The sequence below is a fragment of the Elephas maximus genome, chromosome X (assembly GCF_024166365.1).
Source record: "Elephas maximus indicus isolate mEleMax1 chromosome X, mEleMax1 primary haplotype, whole genome shotgun sequence".
In the NCBI taxonomy this organism is placed as follows: Eukaryota; Metazoa; Chordata; class Mammalia; order Proboscidea; family Elephantidae; genus Elephas; species Elephas maximus.
The window spans coordinates 37,745,336-37,751,857 of record NC_064846.1 but is presented as its reverse complement, the minus strand read 5'-3'; positions in this window follow the sequence as shown (position 1 = coordinate 37,751,857).

Below are 6,522 nucleotides of genomic sequence, written 5' to 3'. Positions count from 1 at the left end.
CTCCAATCCTTCTTCATATAGTCCAGCCATACTCTTCTTCATATAGTCCAGCTTCTCAGATTATTTACTCAGCATACAGACTGAATAGGTATGGTGAAAGGATACAACTCTGATGCACACCTTCCCTGACTTTAAACCACGAAGTATCCTCTTGTTCTGTCCAAACAACTGCCTCTTGATCTATGTACAGGTTCCTCATGAGCACAATTAATTGTTCTGGAATTCCCATTCTTTGCAATGTTATCCATAATTTGTTATGATCCACAGAGTCAAATGCCTTTGCACAGTCAATGAAACACAGGTAAACATCCTTCTGCTATTCTCTGCTTTCAGCCAGGATCCATCTGACACCAGCAATGATATCCCTGGTTCCAAGTCATCTTCCGAATCCAGCCTGAATTTTTGGCAGTTCCCTGTTGATATACTGCTGCAGCCGCTTTTGAGTGATCTTCAGCAAAATTTTGCTTGCGTATGTCATTAATGATATTGTTCAATAATTTCTGCATTCAGTTGGATCACCTTTCTTGGGAATAGGCATAAATATGGATCTTTTCCAGTCAGTTGGCCAGGAAGCTGTCTTTCATATTTCTTGGCATAGACCAGTGAGCACCTCCAGTGCTGCATCCATTTGTTGAAACATCTCAATTGATATTCTGTCAATTCCTGGAGCCTTGTTTCTTGCCAATGCCTTCAGAGCAGCTTGGACTTCTTCCTTCAGTACCATCGGTTCCTGATCATATGCCACCTCTTGAAATGGTTGAACATCGACTAATTCTTTTTGGTGTAATGACTCTGGGTATTCCTTCCATCTTCTTTTGATGCTTCCTATGTCATTTAATATTTTCACCATAGAATCCTTCACTATTGCAACTCGAGGCTTGAATTTTTTCTTCAGTTCTTCCAGCTTGAGAAATGCCCTGCATGTCCTTCCCTTTGGTTTTCCATCTCCAGCTCTTTGCACGTGTCATTAGAATACTTTACTTTGTCTTCTCAAGCCGCCCTTTGAAATCTTCTGTTCAGTTCTTTTACTTCATCATTTCTTCCTTTTGCTTTAGCTGCTCGACATTCGAGAGCAAGTTTCAGAGTCACCTGTGACATCCATCTTGGTCTTTTCTTTCTTTACTATGTTTTCAAAGACCTCTTGCTTATTCATGTATGATGTCCTTAATGTCATTCCACAACTTGTCTGGTCTTCTGTCATTAGTGTTCAACGCGTCAAATCTATTCCTGAAATGGTCTCTAAATTCAGGTGGGATATACTCAACGTCGTACTTTGGCTCTCGTGGACTTGCTCTGATTTTCTTCAGTTTCAACTTGAACTTGCATATGAGCAATTGATGGTCTGTTCCACAGTCAGCCCCTGGCCTTGTTCTGACTGATGATATTGAGCTTTTCCATCTTTTCTCTCCATGGATGTAGTTGATTTGATTCCTGCGTGTTCCACCCGGAGAGGTCCATGTATACAGTCGCTGTTTATGTTGGTGAAAAAAGGTATTTGCAATGAAGAAGTCGTTGGTCTTGCACAATTCTATCATTTGATCTCCAGCATTATTCCTATCACCAAGGCCATATTTTCCAACTACCAATCCTTCTTGTTTCCAGCTTTTGCATTCCAATCACCAGTAATTATCAATGCATCCTGATTGCATGTTCAACCAATTTCAGACTGCAGAAGCTGATAAAAATCTTCAGTGTCTTCATCTTTGGCCTTAGTGGTTGGTGTGTAAATTTGAATAATAGTCGTATTAACTGGTCTTCCTTGTAGGTTTATGGATATTACCCTAATACTGACAGCGTTGTACTTCAGGATAGACCTTGAAATGTTCTTTTTGACAATGAATGCAACTCTTCAAGTTGTCATTCCCGGCATAGTTGACAATATGATTGTCTGATTCAAAATGGCCAATACCAGTCCATTTCAGCTCACTAATGTCTAGGATATCAATGTTTATGCATTCCATTTCATTTCATCCAATTCATGACATGGATTCAGAGATAAGGCAGATCAGATTTGTGTCTGCAGAAAACCAGAAGAACTGGAGAGAAGAAAAAGTGTGGCACAATGCTGGCTGCTGGGAAGACCCAGCAGGCCATCTTTTCCAATCCCAGCTTGATAAAGGGTGTCCCTGCCTTTGCATCTGAGTTGGGAAATCTTGGAATCCTGGTGGCACAGTGGTTAAGAGCTCAGCTGCTAACCAAAAGGTCGGCAGTTCAAATCCACCAGCCTCTCCTTGAAAACCGTATGGAGAATTCTACCCTGTCCTGTAGGGTCGCTATGAGTCCAATCGACTCAATGCAATGTTTTTTTGTTGTTGAGAAATTTAGAGTTTTAAAAAGTCAAGATTTGTCCTGCACATGCTTTCATAAAACCAAAAAACCTGTTGTAGTAAATTCTGACTCATGGCGACCCCATGTGTTGCAGAGTAGAACTGTGCTCCATAGGGTTTTCAAGGCTGTGACCTTTCAGAAGCAGGTCTCCAGGTCTTTCTTCTGTGGCTGCTATAGGTGGGTTTGAACCACCAAACTTTTGGTTAGTAATCAAGCTCTTCTTGTGTCACCCAGGAACTCCTTGTTGTTGTGTTGTTTTGTGCTGTTGAGTTTATTCTGACTGGTAGCAACCCTAAATTATGGAGTAGAATAGCCTCATGAGTTGGAAACAACAGCAGCGAGTAGAAGTAGTGGTAATGTTTATGGGAGCAGATCACCAGGTCTTTTCTCCTGTGGAGCCACTTGTGGGTTTGAACTGCTGAGCTATCAGTTAGCAACTGAGCAATTAACCATTGAACCACCAGCACTTCTTAGGAGCTCCTTAAACTCATTGCTGTGGAGTCAAAATCGACTCTATAGGACAGGGTAGAACTGCCCCATCGGGTTTACGAGGCTGCCACATCTTTCTCCTGCAGAGTGGCTGATGGGTTCAAATGCCAATCTTTCAGTTAACAGCTGAGTGCTTAACCACTGCAGCACCAGGACTCTTCAGGGACCCCTTAGGAGCCATTAAACACTGCTCTGCTAGGCCTAATCTGAAAGTCTTTTAAAATAGGGCTTTCCAAAATAATAATAAGAAGATTGCTAGGCTAGAGACACTTCAGAGGCTCTCAGCCACTCTGGTATCAGAGGACTTGCTTTTCTCCTTCAGTCTGCAGTAGGCAACGCCGTGCTTCTGGAATTTCATTGGGTCAGTAGACCGGGTTCTCTAGAGTAGGGCAGTGCATGGGACTTCGTCTTAACCCTGGTCTGGGGGGTCTAGACTAGGTATTGCAGATGCTGAATCCAGACCTGTGGCTACCTTTCTAGCTAGGCTTTGTGGTTTGTGGTCAGATCTCCATTATTCATATGTGGTTTATCCACTTAGTGGATTTTTTGCAATTATGTTTTTAACCAAAGAATAACTTCTTGTGTTCCTACCCCAGTTATAATTTTGGTAGGTGCTTAGGAAAGACCAATTTTAATATTGGCCAGAGGAGAAGCTAATTAGGAAGGCAAATTTCTGTCATTTCCCTCCCCCTAAATAGAACACACTCCAAATACCATGGAATTTTGTGTTTTGATTATGCATACTTTGAGATTATTTGATCGACTCCTTCCACCCATTGCTATGAATAATCAGGAGTTGAGGATCCACAGGAAATCCATCCTGTAATTCCCAGACTACACTGATGGCTGCCTCTACTGAACCCCCATAGAACCTGTGGTCAGGGCTCTGGAATTAGATAAAACTGTTTCAAATCCTGCCTCTGGTTCAGTTTTCTTAGGAGTGATAACTGCATTGTGACGTTGCAGAAGAATGTGTTTGTTCTTAGGAGATATATGCTGAAGTATTTAGAGGTGAAGCATAATGATATCTGCAATTATTTCTCAAACACCTCAGGTGAAAAAAAAGATGTGCAGAGATGTGTACGTGTGTGTGGAGAGAGACAGAGACAGAATAATAAAGCAAATGTGGTAAATGTTAGCAATTAGTGAATCTAGGTGAACCATATATATGTCTTCATTATACAATTCTTTCAACTTTTCTGTGGCTTTGAAATGTTTCCAAAATAAAAAATTGAGGATAAAATCTTAGCTCTGCCTGTGGTCTTAGCAATTGTTTTATAGTAAATTGCTTACCCTTTCCACACCTGAGTTTCCTCAACTCTAAAATGGAGATAATAATAGAAGCTAGCTGTGAGGATTAAAATAATAAATGTATATTCTCAGCACGGTACATGTCATTTAGGAAGGCCCCGATAACTGATGGAGCCCTCGAGGCACAGTGGTTAAGAGCTTGGCTGCTAACCAAAAGGTCGGCAGTTCTAGTCCACTAGGTGCTCCTGGGAAACCCTGTGGGACAATTCTACTCTGTCTTATAGAGTCTCTATGAGTCAGAATCAACTCGATGGCAATAGGTTTGATTTTTTTGGTTTTCAATAATTGATGTTGTCGTTGTTGTTGCTAGGCGCTGTCGAGCCAGTAACGACTCGTAGCGACCCTGTAGGACAGAGCGGAACTGCCCCATAGGGTTTCCAAGGAGCAGCTGGTGGATTCGAACTGCCGACCTTTTGGTTAGCAGCCATAGCTCTTAACCACTGTGCCACAAGGGCTCCTCAATAACTGATAGCAATTATTATTATCATTTAATATTTGGTTAAATACTGTTTTTTATTGTTGTAAGGTGTTCCACATGCTTGCATCTTGTCTCAACTTAGATTTTAAGCCTTCAGAGGGCAAGACACACTTCTTACACTTTTGTTATATCTACTATAGCGCCTGGTACACTGCTGAGAATATCCTGATTGGTAAATAGAATACCTTGTTGAATGGCTTTGAGGTTGCTGTTTTGTGGGATCTGTGGTCATAACATTGACTTGAAAATGATCATAAGTTCAAAGGCCAGTCAAGACTTATGACAGACCAGTAGGAGAGAATGTTAACATAGCATGGTGAGAGCTGGGGAGGAAGATAACCCATTGCCGCTGAGTTGATTCTGACTCATAGTGACCCTACAGGACTGAGTAGAACTGCCCCATAGAGTTTCCAAGGAGTGGTTGGTGGATTTGAATTGCCGACCTTTTGGTTAGCAGCCTCCTGCTTAACCACTGCGTCACCAAGGCTACAAAAACTGCTATCGGGAGAATAGACAATTTTTTCTTAAAATTGAAGGTACATAGATACCCTCATGCACAGCCAGACTTTTGGGGGAAAGTGTCCAACTTTTATAAATTCCAAAACAGCATATATTTTATTACTTGGCATTCAGGACAGAGATGACCTCTACTAATCAAGTTGGGCACATCTTTAGGATGCCAGGACAAAAAGGCTGCTCTTTCCCAATAAATGGGAAAGTGCAAACACTGTGAGGGACCCCCCAATTCCTGGATATATGTCTCCATTGTTTTTGGAGGGAATCCTGATCTTCCTGGCACTAACCAATGATTCTAGTGAGACTAAATCATGCAGGGTGAATGCGCTTGGCTTGAAAACTCTGCCAAGCCTTTAACCACCCAGCTCTTGAAAAATCTCTGTAATCCTTAGAGCCGGAAGTGGAGAATGAGCAGGTGCAAGCTATTCCGGAAGGGCTCCTCTCAGTTCCTGTCTCTCCTCCCTTGCCTTTTGGCTTCTGTCTCCCCTCTTCCTCTTTCCCTGTCCCCTAAGCCCATTTCCTGAGGCTCATCCAATGAGCTCCCACTAAAGGCTGGCAAAGGAGCAAGTGGATTTAGGGGTTAGGAATGAAACAAAGCAGTTTAGTGTCTGAATCCACGTGACCCTGCTTATCACAGCATCCCAGATGGAGTGACATCTCTTGATGCTTGGGAGGATGAGCTAGAGAGCCCAGTTATGGCTTCTATGGAGCCACTCATCCAGACATCTCAAAGTGTCTTCAGAACATCTGGCCTCACAATAGTCTAGGGAGTCTGGGGGCAAGTGGAACTCAGGAAGTAAAGACTAACAGAGCCAGGATCTTCTCAAAGGGTACCGGCCTGGGGAAAACTACACTTGGTGGGGCAGGGACCTCCTCCAATCCCCAACAGGTTTAAAAAGTTCAAATCTAATGCAAATTCACATTAAGTGCTGAGAAGATAAGAATAGAGAAGGGGAAGACAATAAGATACTGTGGTGGGGGTGGGGACAGGAGAGACATGCTCCTTGGTGTTGGAGGGCTAAAGGGGAGAAGTGCTGACATGATGATGCTTGATGCTTGCTAGGGTGTTTGCTCATAGTATCTCCAGTGCTGACTCCCTCCTCCTCTTCTTCCTCCTCCACCAGGTAGTCTTCAGAGTCATTGAGCATCTGTTTCTGCCTTGGCTATGTGGGGAGGGAGGGGACAGGAAATTCATCACACTTGCCAGACTCCAGTCTTGTTCTCGAGGTGGAGGAGAGCAATCAGATTTGGAGGAATGTCTGTATTACTCAGAACGTTTAAACTGTAGTTCTATTACTTTGAGGCTGTATATCCAGTGGAGTCCCTGGGTGGTACAAACACTTAATGTGCTTGGCTGCTAACTGAAAGGCTGGCTATCCAAGTCTGCCTAGAGGCACCTG